At 38.6% G+C, this 16,071-nt stretch overlaps 1 pseudogene; it reads right to left on the bottom strand.

Annotated features, from left to right (window-relative positions):
- Positions 1-7,458: 7,458 nt before the first annotated feature.
- LOC132280406 (small nucleolar RNA R71) lies at positions 7,459-7,556 on the bottom strand (annotated as a pseudogene).
- Between the last annotated feature and the right edge of the window lie 8,515 nt (positions 7,557-16,071).

Genomic DNA, 16,071 nt, shown 5'->3' with positions numbered 1-16,071 from the left:
CTTCAAGCGCTCGAACTTTGGGTAGAATGCTCTCCGGGATCCAACACTTCAGCCCACTTGCTCCTTGATTCCCTCATTTCTGATTTCCATCTTTATGAGTTGGTTGGAGATGTCTTTTGGTGGGGAGTTGAGCCTTGTTTGGTAGGGTTTGGTAGGATAATGGCTACAAGGTGAGGGGAACCACACATATGATATCATATCTCATCTTGTAAGATTTCTTAAGAGAGAGGGAGGAGGAAAATATTGAGTTCTTGAAGCTACAACAAAGGAGCTCGAAAATGGAGGGATTTTCTAAGCTTCTTCCTTCTTCTAAGGCTCCCATGGGTAACTAAACCTCCATCTAGGGAGGTGATGAGGCCCTTCCTTTGTAAGCATGTTCTAATTTAGGCCATATATTTTGGGGATTATAATGTATATTCTATGGTCTTTTCATAATCAAGAGCACTTCATTTGTTGTAATGAATGTTGATATATGTATGGATGATTTCTGTAAGTTGTTTATCTTGTTTTAGATGATGTCTTATATTAATCATATTGCTTGAGTTTTCATGGTGAGAATGGAGACAAAGTTATGAAATGGTTTAATGGCATGTTGATAAGTACTTTGATAGATCATTGCTTAGGTGAAGCCTTTGATGGTTTATGCTTATTTCTTACCTTCATGTGCTTCATCATTTTATCTAGGGCTTGATAATCTTTCATTCAAGTAAATGTGGTTAAGCTACACCTTAGTTAGGTAGTCTAAACATGTTAACCTTTAATGGATCATGCTTGCTTGAGATTTAATGTGCATCTTGTTGATTATATGGCAACTATATGTTGCTATATATTTCTTGACCATCATATATTGTTTTCCCCCAATTTAGCTCTAATCTAGCATGTGTATAGGGATGGAGGCGGATTCACTTCCTTAGTCCTCTGTACTTGTATTTCATCTCCTTTAAATTCTTGCAAGCTTTTATTTTATGCATCTTAATTTCATAGCTTAAGTGACAACCAACAAATCCTCTATGAACACCTCGTATCATTCTAAAAAGACTCTAGACACTTAGGTTGCCATAGATTAGCGCAGTCCCAGTAGTTCGACTTACCCGACCAATAGCCTTATTTTACAATGATTCGTGCTATTACAAATGTTGATTTATTATAGATCGAATTCTCAACCGATCAGTCACCCGCTACTCACCAATCATCCAACTATGGACACTCAATCTCATATGAGTTAAAATGAACTCCTTACACACAAGGAGAAGAACCAACTGGAAACACATATGGGACTACAAACATAAATCTAGGCGACCTCACCACTAACGGTCCGTCATACACTATTAACATCAGAACCTCACATACGCTACAATGCGATACCTATACTAACCAAAACCAATCAAATAAGAGCACCAATTGTTCACAGCGTACTAACATTAGGAACGATCATAGTACATTGGACACCACGTCCCATTCTACCGAGTAGCCCCCAATGAGAACCTCTATGTAACACAATGACACATAATTACCCGTTCCATCTCTACCTTTCTAGGTGACACTACCTCAAACACTGTGCATAAGACCCGCAACCTCAGTCACAGCAACCCACTACTCGCCAAAGGAAAAAAAAGTGCCTAACTGGCAACGTCGTCTTCACTGACTCTAATGACTAAACCATCCACAATCACCTCGACTGACGCACAATCCCATCACCTACCTGTCAGCACAAAATAAGCAACTATTAATTTCTAAACCACATTCGGATCATACTTTAAACCGCTCTGCTCATCAGTACTAAACATCACATTATAACACCTCTACTGCTACTCATTCCAAATAATAATTCAAATCTATCATCCCATCGGACCATTGAGCCACTTCTAAAGGATTCGTCCTCAAACATCCTTAAGATAATACCATTATAACAAAAGAATAAGCATTACTCTCGATACTCCCCCACAACGACCATTTTTTACCACTAGAAAATAATCTCCATACAGCAATGTCATGTTGACAATCCTCAAAGCAAAAATGAGCACAAAACACAGAATGCTCAACACTCAACTGTCTCCTTAAAACCATCAATGATGCAATCAATCACTAACACTTAAGGCAATCTACATGCCTAAATAAGAAAACTTCACGCCCTAAATTCACCATCATTATCTCTCCTTCGCACTGTTCCTCAAAACACCCTTATCCCAATAATTCCAATTGACAGTCCATCTCTTTGGATCCTCAAATAACCAGCATTATCTCTTCATACCCAGACACAACATGAAATTCAACTCCAGTCAACAGCTTTCAACTTCCAAAACATAGTACATTTGGTAACACAACACTTACCATCAATCACTTCATCCGCAAACGACCGAGCATTTCGATGACCTCATGCAGCCTACCTTATAGTGCAATTCTATTCTTCACAACTAAAACTAATCACTGTACACTACCTCAAGACTCTCTAGATAGTCGTGCCAACCCAGAACCCCGCTCATCGACTGAGCCATACAATCAACTCACAGAGAGTCAATTACCCGTAGCACACTTCTGTAACTCTCTAAAATGGGGATCACCCTTTGACAAACCAATCTTTAAAATAGAATCTTATAAGACCACAAAATGATTTTCCTCCTGTAACCAGTCCTATATCACCCCAGATCTATAGAATCCAACAAGTCCCCACGACAGTTAGAACCAACACGCCTCCTTAAATCGTACCAGAAGATACACATCCACAACCTATTGACTACATTCGTGACTTAAATAACCTCTGTCACACCTACCATGACCGGTTCAAAAAGAACCTCCACACCAAACAGTGACCCAAGTCACAAACACTAACCTCCTAAGGTAATACCTTTCTCCCACAAAAACTTTATCGCATACACCTGACCTCCATGGTCACAAGAACCAACACATCGATACATGAAATTCACATACAGTGTAGACACCGTGCCATGAAATACGAATCCATTCTAGAGTTATGCTCTAAGCACCACATAAATGAAACAAGAAAAATGAAAATGGCTACACACCAAATAACTCAATCCACGAGCTAAAAGACTAAGCCATTCGTTCGATAAGAACCGGCACCCAACAATCCTGGAACAACCGAGCTCCTCGCCTACTCAGGTCAAAACTTACAAAACCATCCCATGCTCGACCGCATATACATATGGATATACACTTATAATAATCATAACCCACACCATGATATAACCACGCTCTTAACTCGTTGCATTATCAAAAAAAAGAAAAAGAAAAAAAAGAACTGCTCACACTGTACCTACCACTTGCCACTACCATACTATTTATATTTATCATCATATCAAGATCAACATGCTTACAATCATCATCATGGTAACAATATACATTATTTTAAATACCCAAACATGTGATCACATAAAGAAATAAGTAGGTAAGCAAATAAGCATGCTCTTCGAACAATTAAACACCTTAACACATAAGCACATAGTCATACAATTCAACTTTCCCATGTAATCCTAGGTAGGCCTCTACCTGTCGTCCTAATGGTATACGAACCATTACTCTGATACCAAGTTTGTAATGACCCAAACCCATGGGTCTGAACCATTAACCGGGTCCTTACCTGAACCCGACGTCAACTAAGGGCAATACCATCATTTCTTATGTTCACAAGTAGCACACAAATCATTCTAAGGTCCAAAGTATCCAAAAACATAGTTTGGAAGGAAGGGTCAAAGGTACAAGTTAAAGGGACATGGTCAGCCGGCTGATGGACCTTCGTCGGTCGGCTGAAAGTGCATGATCCGCTGGCTGACTGAGATGGTTAGTCTGCCAAAACAATCCTTAAAACTACTCACTCTCAGGACCTTTACAAAATAGTTCATCGGCCGACTGAAAATGGTTCGGTCGGCTGATGGAGGAGGTTCGGTCGGCTGATGGTGAGGTTCGGCTAGCCGAAACAATGATACTAAAACTTCAACTCTCTGGATTTGTAATGACCCACATCAGTCATCATATCAATTCAACAAATATAATCACAAAATAAAAATCTAATTAGAATAAAACAATTAATCTAAGCATTCAATTAAATAAAACAAATCATTTAAAAATAAAATAAAACTAATTAATCCCAATTAATAAATCCTTTAAAATATTAGGATATTACAGGAATGACTAAAAGTGCACTGTTGGTCGACTCGTACTCCGTGTCAGCCAATCGACAGGCCCTAGAATGCTACTCTCTGCAGCTGATAGCACCAGAAGCTAGGCTGGTATGAGCCAACCCCACTCAAAACCTGATACACGACCAATCTTGAATTCACGGCAACTGATGAGCGCTGAAAAGTGCGCATTTAAACCCCTTAAGCTTAGGTATTCTAGGACCTTTATCTATCTTATTTTCCCGCCTTAGATTAATTTTGTGTTATTTCCATTTTCAGGTACTTATCACCTAAATAAGCTATCTCAGCCAAATAAGAGCAGAAATGAAGCAATTCTGGGATGAATCAAAGAAAGAAGCAAAGTAGAGCAAAATGAAGCTCAAAGGTGGAATTTCAGCATCTTCGATCGATCCAACATCAGTCTTCGATCGATCAAACTTCCATCGATCTCAACACTTCAAGATAGATCCAAGCCATGATGTCATTTTCAGAGATCCCAAAAGTTCAATCGATCCAACATCATTCTTCGATCGATCGAACCTTTTTATCCTTATCCAGATGCCAGATCTTATCCAGCTGTACCAACCTACCAACCGCTTTTGTCCTTTTCCCAAAAATATCTTCAAAATATCTCAGATTTGTTTTTATCCAAAAAATGCCGCCATTGAGGATCGATCCAACTTCAGTTCGATAGATCTCAGCTATGTTCGATCGATCCAAGTCCAAGGTTCGATCGATCGAACTTCCTCTAGTGCGAAAAAGTTAAATTTCCAGCTCACAAAAAGTTGTCCTTTATCCAATCATTGGGGAATATTTACTGTATGACCCCAGCTTATTTTAGGTGTCATTTGACCTACCTATATAAGGATAAGGATTACATGTTACATCATATCATATCATACCTTGTAGAACTCTTGGAGAGGAAGCTTAGAGGAGGAGGAGGCTAGAGACACCATTGGATACTCTTCATCAACTAAGGAGTAAATCTCTACCATGGAGTAAGCCCTTGAGGGTTGGAGGACACCATGTATGAGTGACTAGACATCCTATTGGGGCTAGAGTTAGCCCCAAACATGCTTTCTACATCTTGATTTTGTGTATTATTGAGGGATTAGTGTTGTAATACATGTTTTGGCACTTATATATATATATATATATATATCTTGTTTATTCAATGATTTATGTGGTTTAATGCTTCCAATTGATCATTTCATTCTATCCATATGTCTATGTATGCTAGAATAGATATTCGTGCGTTTGTCTCTATTTCTTGTGTTATTGATGCATGTCTATGTGTATTAATGCCATAGATCTAGAGATTGTCAAAACATTGTGCTTAATGGAATGTTCTTGTAATTTTCTTGATGGTTCATTCTCATTTCTTAATGGATTGTGCCCCTCTCTTAGCTTAATTAGTTTAATTGCATGTCATTAACTTAATTGTAGTGTAGTGGTAGCATAGTTGTTAGATGGGAGGACAATCCATGCTTGTTGTTTGATGTTCTATACTTTTGAATGCAAGTAGCATATGTCTCTAACCTTGTGGTGTATTTGGCTTGTGAGCTTAATGAAAGGATTAATGACTTGATAGATATATTGTTCTTTGCACATGCTATTTAGACAATATATACTTAATTGTTAGATATATTGTGCTTTTCACATGTTGCTTAGACAATATATACTTGATTGGTCACCCTTGCTAATTGAATCAACCAAACACACACATATATCAATATTGCAACACACATTTCCCTCATTAGTCACTTGTTAAGGGTGTAGAAAAGTATTGTTTGGTGGTGACCTCTAAACCCTAAGATCTCTCTCTCTTACTTACTCTTTATTGCATTCAATTATTTAGTTTAATTTGCTCTCTAGTTTAATCAACCAATCAACTATTTGGTTAATCACTCGACCTACTAACCCGAATAGTGATTCCACAACCAAATTCAACTCCAATCCCTTGCGAAGATCCCTACTCACCCTAACTATATTTTTAATGAAGGTAGTAGTGGCTTTTATAAATGTATAACTTGGCCCTCGCCTTAATGCACACTCTCTAAGCTTGTGGTGTAGCGACGACGAATCACACCACCAAGTTTTTGGCGCCGTTGCAGAGGATTCGGCAACGTCGTATTTGTGGAATCAATTAGGAATTAGTACTCTTTTGATCGTGTCTTTACTTTGTTTTTATTTTTTCTTTTGATTACTTATTGTGTTTGTTCATCTTTGACAAGGAGCATTGAGCTAGGAAGCAAGCAAAGGAGCTAAGTAAGCAAGGAAAAATGCTAAATTTTTTTAAAAAATTGCTAAGCTAAGCTATAAATTTGGAGTTGAAGTGCTAAAGGATCTTTGTGAGACTTTCTTTACTCAATCCCTTAGCTAAATCATTGGCTCGCGTGGAGGCTTATTTTTAAATTCTTAGATAAATCGTGAGCCCGCGTGGAGGCATTCTTAATTGTTCTTTGCATCATTGTTGTTAAAGCATAGGAGTATGGGTTAAGTGTTTATGGAGGAAGTTTCATTGAATTGTTGTGAAGTTGAAGTGTTTGTTCATTCATTGTGTTTGTGTGTTTTTACATTGTGCATGCATGGTCGTAGATCACTAATACCAACTCTTGTCCCTCTTGATTTGCATCTTGAATCCGCAGTTAGAAATCCTAGGGGAATAGGATGTTCTAGTTCTTCCCAATCCATTACATCAATGGAAGGCCATAATGAAGAGCATGTAGAGGACCTTGGTCGCATAGACCAACAAGGTATCCTTCATCTAAATGTGCATCATGAGAACATTCAAGCATCATTAGACATGCCTAGGCCATTCATTCACCAACCACAACAACAACAAGGCCAAGTTCCATTTAGAATGTCAAGGCCAATGTATGCTCCACAACCTCCCATCATTCAAGGAAATCAAAATCAAGGTGCCCATGTTGCACCTCAAATTGTTAATCCTCCACTTGCTTTAAGAGATCACTATATGCCTAATGAATACAATGCACCCACATACATTCAATTGCCACCATTTAGAGCACATCACTATGAAATTAAGCCACAAACCATTCGAATGCTTCCTAACTATCATGGACTTCTAAGTGAAGAACCTTACAAGCATTTGGATGAGTTTCTAGAAGTATGTTCCACTGTAAAATATACGGACATGCCAAAAGAGGTCTTAAGACTCAAACTTTTTCAATTCACCTTAAAAGACAATGCAAAGTATTGGTTTAACAATCTTAGGCCTTTTTCAATCACTTCTTGGGCAGAAATGCAACAAGAGTTCTTGAAGAAGTACTATCCAGTTTCTAAGACCAATGCCATGAGAACTTCCATTAGAGAATTCACACATGGGGATGGAGAAACATTTCATGAGGCATGGGAACGCTTTAATGAATTGCTTAGAAAGTGTCCACATCATGAAATGCCCAAATGGCAATTAGTTTAATATTTCTTTGAGAGCTTATCGGACAATTACAAAGGCATGGTTGATGCTTCCATGGGTGGCTCATACATTAATAGGCTTGAGGATGACGTGTGGCGTCTTTATGAGAGCATGCGTGAAAATTCTTTGCATAGAACATTATCATCCAAGAATAGTAGAAATTCACAAGGTAGGAAGAGTGTTGGCTTACATCAAGTCGACCATTCAAATGAAATAGCCACCGAAATGAAGTCTTTATCTCAAAGGTTTGATCAATTTTTTATTAACCAAAACTCAGCGAACCAAGTATCTTCCTTCCCTAACCATTCTCATCATGCATCAAAGAAACATGTATGACTTGTTCTAGTGTTCTTCATTCTACTTCTCATTGTCCTCACGGACAAGTGCATAATGAACCTAATGAACAAGTCAATGCAACTTTTGTGAACCAAGGAAACAATCCTTATGGCAATCATTATAATCCAAGTTGGAGAAATCATCCGAATTTTTCTTGGAAAAACTAATGAGAGGGTTCAAACCCTTCCTAAGGCGGTTTTCAAGGGAAGTACATTCCACCTCCACTTCAAAACCAAGGATCCCAAGGTTATAGACCTTCTCAATCATAAGGGAATCAATTTGCTAACTCTCATTTTCCCAACCAATCTTATTCCCAAGGAAATGCTAGAAGTCCCGCCTTTGAAGAAAAAGTTTTGAATGTTTTGGGCACACTTGAGGCAAACACACAATTGCTTTATTCCCACTTTCAATTTATTGCGAAGCTAGAAACTCAAGTACGACAAATAGCAAGCACTCTTAATGCAAGAGAGAAGGGAAAGATGCCTATGAATGCCCCACCTAAGCAATAATGTGTTGTGGAAACCCATTCCTCATCGGAAGGCCACACCATTGAGCATGTTAATGCAGTGACTACCTTGTGGAGTGGTAGGATTGTGGACAATCAAGTCGAATAATTCAATGAAGAGAGTGAACCGGTGCAACCTCAAGTTGTCACCCGTCCCATTTCACATCCCATTCCTCCTTCATTGCATATACATGATCTTGTGAATGAGAAAGCTTCAAAATGTGATTTGAAGAATGATTTTGAAAATGATTTGAAGAAAGATTTGCCGAACAATGAATTTGAAAAGTTTTTGTTGAAAAATGATTTGAAACAAAGTGATTTGAAAATTCTTGAGTTGAAGAGTTTTCAAAAGAAAATGCTGAAAAAGTGTTTGAGCCAAAAGCTCCATTTCCGGATGCCTTAAAATGATCCATTTCAAAAGACAAGCAAAAGGCAAAAACCAATGAAATTATGGAAATGTTTAGGCAAATGAAAGTTAATCTTCCACTTTTGGATGCAATCAACCAAATTCCGGCTTATGCCAAATTCTTGAAAGACTTGTGCACCCAAAAACGAAAGAACAAGAGCCAAACACCAAGAAAATGGTTTTAACCGAGCAAGTGAGCTCAATTTTGCAGCATAACACTTTACCAAAGTTTAAGGACCCCGGTTCAGCTACTACTTCATGCATTATTGGTGATCATATCATTAATCGGGTGCTTCTTAGCTTAGGAGCAAGTGTTAACCTTCTTCCATACTCAATTTATGTCAAATTGGGCCTAGGTGAATTGAAACCAACGTCGGTAGTTTTGTAACTTGCCGACTGATCTATTAAGAAGCCTAGGGGTATCATTGAGGATGTTTTGATAAAGATTGACAAATTTTCTTCCCCGTTGATTTCGTTGTCATTGACACGGAACCGGTCCCCAATCCTAAAAGCCAAATTCCCGTAATCCTTGGCCGTCCTTTTTTGGCAACCGCTAATGCCAACATCAATTGTAGGACGGGGATAATGAAGATCGCATTTGGCCATATAAAGGTGAAGTTGAATATCTTCAATCCCACACCTAACTCATTTGACAAATATGAAGGAGAGGTTAATGTTGTAGATAAATGCTATGATCTTCAATGTCAAGGAAGTGAGCTTTTGTGTAAGACAAAAACTTCAAAGGAATCATCTTTCAACCTTGCATTCTTAAAGTCTTGTTTCAAATTCTTGCCTTAAAAGGGCATGGAAGCCCAAAGATTGTGATTGCATTAACAAGGGATCAAAAGTTTCTTTTGAGCTTAATCCAACAAGTTTTTCAAAGAACCATTTGTTGGGTGGAGTTTAAAGCATCTATCAACCCAACAAGGAGGGGATGCATTACAAGATCTTTAATCCGGGCTAAAAGAGCCCAATGTCTTGCTAGAGACGTTAAAGACTAGCACGACATTTCGTAGGGTGTCAAAACCCTATTCCTCCCTCATTTCTATCTTAAATTTCATTTCTTGCGAAGTTTAGATACTTGTCTTTGGTTCATATGCATTGCTAGGAACTGTGATTAGGATTGCATGAACTTTTATGTTGTGATTGGGCATTTTGTATAAATTCGATCGATCTCAAATGAGAGTTCGATCGATCGAACTTCCACCTGCATCCAACATTTAAAAAAAATTTCGACCTGCATCCACTTGCATCCAAATCATCCCTCTATCCCATCGTTCGAACTTATTCTCAGATCGATCAAAAGACCTTCGATCGATCCAACTTTAAAGTTCGATCGATTATGAGTTCCAACACTTAGCCAAATTTTTGAACCAAAAACCTGCATATTTTTGTTCTCTGTCTGATCGATCGAACATTTTGTTCAAATCGGTCTCAGTTCTTCATCTCACCATATTTGACTTTGTTTGACTTTTTAATTTTAAAAATCCAAAAATATTTTTATTTTATTTTCTGTTTCAAAAATCCCAAAAAGATTTTATTTTATTTAAAAAAAAAAACGATTTTACTTTATTTTTTTTCAAAAATCCAAAAATATTTTCTATTTTTCAATTTTAATTTTTAATTTTAGTTTTTAATTTTTCAAAAATTTTAAAAATACTTTGAAGAGAGATCATCACAATTCAATCGATCTGAAATCTCAGTTCGATTAATCGAACTTGAGGGTCTCAAGATCGATTCATTAGATCGATCCAACCCTCCAAACCCTTGTCCCTTATTCCCGTCACCACTGTGCACCCATCTTCATCATCTTCTCCGGTGAATCTCCGACGAGATCCGGTGAGCATTGACTTCTCTCTTCTCTCGGATTCCATCACCCCCTTCGCATCTTATCCACGTCTTTCATATTTTAGGTGAGATCCGAGATCCACTTTGTGATTTAAGCTTCTATTTTATGTATTCGTACTTTACGTGCTAGATCTATGATATTTTGATGATGAAATCCACCATTGATGAAGCTTGAAACATTGTGTATATATGTGTTTGTATATATGTATATATATTTTATGTTTTGATTTGTTTTATGGGAGTATGGGCTTTATAAAGTGAGTAGGATTGAGGAACTGTTGTGTTGATGGGCCCACGACACTGTTTGTGAAGGCCCTATGCCATCCACGTCACAGATTTGTGACCTTTCAATTTTTACCTTCGCATAGTTCGATCGATCAAACTTCTATCTCAGATCGATCGAACTCATTTTTTTTAGTTTCTCAGATCGATCGAAGTTTTGAGATCGATCTCACATTTTTTTTGATCGATCGAACTTCACAAATCTCATACACACACTTCATTCATCATGTATTATGTTCATGCTATCTCATATATGCCCAATGCCTGTGATATTCCACATTGGATGCATTTCACACTCATATTGCTTAGCATGTTCACCTCCTATAACTTGTATAGATTCATGTCATATATATTTTGTCTATCTTATTTGGCATGCATGTTTCTATTTTGTGCTTTCAATTCTTTATTTTGGCACTGACTACCCTTGCAAGTTTTAAATTATTTTTCAGGCCATGACAAAGCGCAAGACTGTTGCCAAGAGGCAACACGGGCCTCAGAGACATAGCAGACCTAGGATAGAGGAGCCAGCAGAGCCCTCTCATATACAAGAGGAGCCATTAGAGCCTACTCCACCTCAGTCACCTTCTCATGAGGCTGAGGCTAATCATATTCCATCTACTTCTGAGGCTCAGCCTGCGTTTACACCATCTCCATCTCCATCACAGGTTGAGGCTGAGCATTCACCATTACCATCTCCACCACACCAGCCAGCTCAGCCAGCTCGAGAGCGTGACAGGCCCGCGCCTAGATATGCACATATGACAGTGGACCATGAGTTAGTTTTCGACACAGATTTTTTCTCTAGATCGGTGCTAACCTGATTAGCTTATGATGATATTATCCACAAGGGCCTTGCAGCTATTCTTGCCCCAGTTACTGAGCCAGTCTACCCTCGGCTAGTAAGGATGTTCTTCTTAGACCTTTGACCGTCCCCGCGTACCACGGCAGAGCTGGTCAGATTTCTATTACTGTGGACACACTAGCCAGATCATGCCATTGTCTACACCGATGCCCTCCAGAGCTACAGGAGCTTTATCCTAGGCTGTATAGGCCTTCTTATGTCGACATGGCAGTTTTCTTGACAGGTCACCATGCCGATGGCGAGACTTTCGCCACCCGCACTTATCTTCCAGATGACCTATAGTTCTTTGATTCCGTTCTCTTTCAGAATATATATATGGCCGAGCACAAGATTCAGCAGCGAAGAGACTGTCTGACAGCCCCCTATGCATTTTATATAGGCCACTATGTATCTATCCCCGCGCTCATCTTGAGCGTGATGAGGAAGCTCTTCGATGAGTATATCAGCAAGGAAAAGCCCAGAAAGGCTAAGTCTCTCCCATTTGGCCACCTCATCACCCAAATACTGATTGATTAGCGCTATCCTTTCCATCCTCAGGAGCACCCAGAGAAAGGTTCCTATCACTTCTTAAAGAAGGACTGGGACAAGAGCTACAATGCTATTATCGCCAGACTGCAGGACCACACAGTAGTGGTTGCAGAGGAGCTCGAGGCTGAGGAGGCAGAGGCAGCAGCAGACCCCACAGTAGACGATGTACCAGTAGGTCCATTTACCGAGCACATATATATTAATTTAGAGTGACCTACAGATGACGCAGAGCAACACTCTCTAGCTGGGTCGCCAGTACATGAGGAGGATCTTTCTTTTGATTCATCCGTACCTGAGGCTCCCAGTCAGACCCCCAGCTTTGGAGAGCGTCTTCAAGCTCTTGAGGATACAGTGGTTGCTATCAGAGCTGATACTGCTACCATTCGAGCCGATGCTGTAGCCCACCGAGCTAATTTTGCTACAATCCGCATGGATGTTATGACTGCACTCCAAGACTTATCTCACGATATCCGCGGAGCTTGCCCTGCCCATCCTGCCTTGTCCACCAGAGATTCCTAGTTTCTTCTATCTTTTCATACTACATCTCTGTCATTCATAGTTCATTTTTGTCACTGTATATTATTTTTACAGCCGGGTCTGTCGGCTTTGACATTTTTATGTTCTTTGTACTCTACTTTCTTTATATATGCTTTCTTTATGGATATCATTTTTATTTTTTTTTATTTTATATATTCTCATATCTGTCTATTTGACTCCATCAGGTGCATCACAGTGACTTCAGTGAGAGAGAGTACTGCCCAAATTTTAAGGACCACCCTTATACCTCTCTTTATTTTCAATAGTTATCCCATTTACACTTGCATGTCCATTGTGCACTATGATTATCCCTTTTTGTTATCTGATGAGTTTTCTCCAAGTGCCAAATTTCAGGACCACAGTTGATCCCAAGTTTGGAGGGGCCATGCCACCCACTTTGGATACTTCTGTCCCGATCATTCTTGCTATAGTTGCACTGGTATACTCTTTCCCTTGTTCTCTTTGCACATTGAGGACACTGTGCTCTTTAAGTTTGGGGTAATGGTGCTTTGCAGTGTTTGTTTTTAAATTCCAAATTTTTTACCATGACTTGTGTATTTGAGGGATTTTCTATATTGGTCCATAATTAGCGATGATTTTGATCTTTTGAGGACTATATTGCTTAGAATTTAAAAATTGCTTGACTTGAGAGTCCAATACTCCTTGTATGCCTTGTGGAAGCCATTTAGGAGTAAATTTTTTGATAGATTGATATCCTGCTTGCACTTGTGGTCCACATTATCTTGATTTTGTGATTGTTTTGAGATTCATTCTAGGATTCTACACTAGTACCGGCGCACACTTGCATTCATTTGTGTGGTACATGCTTTGTTGATAATTGAATTTGTTATATCCCAATTGAGCTAGTAGTGCATTGAAAACTTTCATTCTTGATAAAGGTGGATAACAACCCCTTTTCACTAAGTAGCCTGGATTCTAGCCTCATCAAGCACTGAACTTCTCGTGCCGAAAGGTGGAGGGCCCAAACTCTAGGTTAATAATTGAATACCTAAAAAAAAAAAAAGGGTTGCAAAAGCAATAAAAGTGAGGACTTCTTCCAAAAGATGAGAAGTAGGAAATGATTAGATGGAGGTTGTTTTGATTTGTAGCCTAGTTGATTTGAGCTTGTAAGTCTGTAGGGGTGTTTGAACGCTTAATGCCCTAAAGCCGTCTGGTTTGGGAGTCATTGACCTAACGCTCGATCTCATGAATCGCTAGAAAGCTTAATAGATCACTACATTGCACCATGCTTCCATCTTTGATCCTATAAAAAAATAAAAAATAAAAATCGAGTGAAAAGAATAAGCGCACCTAGAACAATAAAGCTTTAATAAAAGGTCCACTTTTTGTCTTGATGATTAGTACTAGATTTGTGTGCTAGTTTGAGGGTAAGGATGTGCTCATTTCTTTAGTTGGCTTAGATAGCAACACACTTGATGTCGGTCCACTCAAAAAGGATTCTAGTGTTGTTTTGATTTTCATGATCATTTTCTTGATGAGTGGAGGACCACATTTGCTTACTCGATGTTGAAATTTTGGGAGATTGCTTGGAAATGTTTGAAACAATGCATACTTAAGGTAGTTTTCTCCCAATATTTGTTCGCAATATTGGTGCCTCTTTTGAAAGAATGAGCTTAATGTTTGTGGGTATCATTTCTGGAAACCCTCACGAGACTTCACTCGTCCACTAGGCGTAACTTAGGGGTTTAAAAGGCTTGTTGCCTGTGCTAAATGCAATCGTGTTCCCTACGAAAGTGGCGTTATCCATTTATTATTTTCTAGATTCATACTTGTATAGTTGTTCATTTCATTCCTTTACCTTCTAGTTCATTGCTAGGGACTAGCAATATTTAAGTTTGGGGGTGTGATGAGAGCTGAAAAGTGCGCATTTAAACCCCTTAAGCTTAGGTATTCTAGGACTTTTATCTATCTTATTTTCCCGCCTTAGATTAATTTTGTGTTATTTCCATTTTTAGGTACTTATCCCCTAAATAAGCTAACTCAGCCAAATACGAGCAGAAATGAAGCAATTCTGGGATGAATCAAAGAAAGGAGTAAATTAGAGCAAAAGGAAGCTCAAAGGTGGAATTTCAGCATCTTCGATCGATCCAACATCAGTCTTCGATCGATCGAACTTCCATCGATCTCAGTATTTCAAGATAGATCCAAGCCATGAAGTCATTTTCAGAGATCCCAAAAGTTCGATCAATCCAACATCATTCTTCGATTGATCGAACCTTCTTGTCCTTATCCAGATGCCAGATCATATCCAGCTGTACCACCCTACCAACCTCTTTTGTCCTTTTCCCAAAAATATCTTCAAAATATCTCAGATTTGTTTTTATCCAAAAAGTGCCACCGTTGAGGATCAATCCAACTTTAGTTCAATAGATCTTAGTTATGTTCGATCGATCCAACTCCAAGGTTCGATCGATCGAGCTTCCTCCAGTGCGAAAAAGTTAAATTTTCAGCTCACAAAAAGTTATCCTTTATCCTATCATTGGGGAATATTTGCTGTACGACCCCAGCTTATTTTGGGTGTCATTTAACCTACCTATATAAGGATAAGGATTACTTTCTACATCATATCATATCATACCTTGTACAACTCTTGGAGAGGAAGCTTAGAGGAGGAGGAGGCTAGAGACACCATTGGAGACTCTTCATCAACCAAGGAACAAATCTCTACCATGGAGTTAGCCCTTGAGGGTTGGATAACACCATCAATGAGTGGCTAGACATCCTCTTGGGGCTCGAGTTAGCCCCAAGCATGCTTTCTACATCTTGATTTTGCGTATTATTGAGGGATTAGTGTGGTAATACATGTTTTAGCACTTTTATATATATAGATCTTGTTTATTCAATGATTTATGTGGTTTAATGCTTCCAATTAATTATTTCATTCTATCTATATGTCTATGTATGCTAGAATAGATGTTCATGCGTTTGTCTCTATTTCTTATTTTATTGATGCATGTCTATGTGTATTAATGCCATAGATCTAGAGATTGTCAAAACATTGTGCTTAATGGAATGCTCTTGTAATTTTCTTGATGGTTCATGCTCATTTCTTGATGGATTGTGCCCCTCCTTTAGCTTAATTAGTTCAATTTCATGTCATTAGCTTAATTGTAGTGTAGCGGTAGCATAATTGTTAGATGTGAGGACAATCTATGTTTGTTGTTTGATGTT

Source organism: Cornus florida, unplaced genomic scaffold, assembly GCF_030987335.1.
Source record: "Cornus florida cultivar Cherokee Brave unplaced genomic scaffold, ASM3098733v1 CherokeeBrave_3.0.0_Hap2_Chr10, whole genome shotgun sequence".
Taxonomy (NCBI): domain Eukaryota; kingdom Viridiplantae; phylum Streptophyta; class Magnoliopsida; order Cornales; family Cornaceae; genus Cornus; species Cornus florida.
This window is presented reverse-complemented; position numbering and strand designations above follow the sequence as displayed.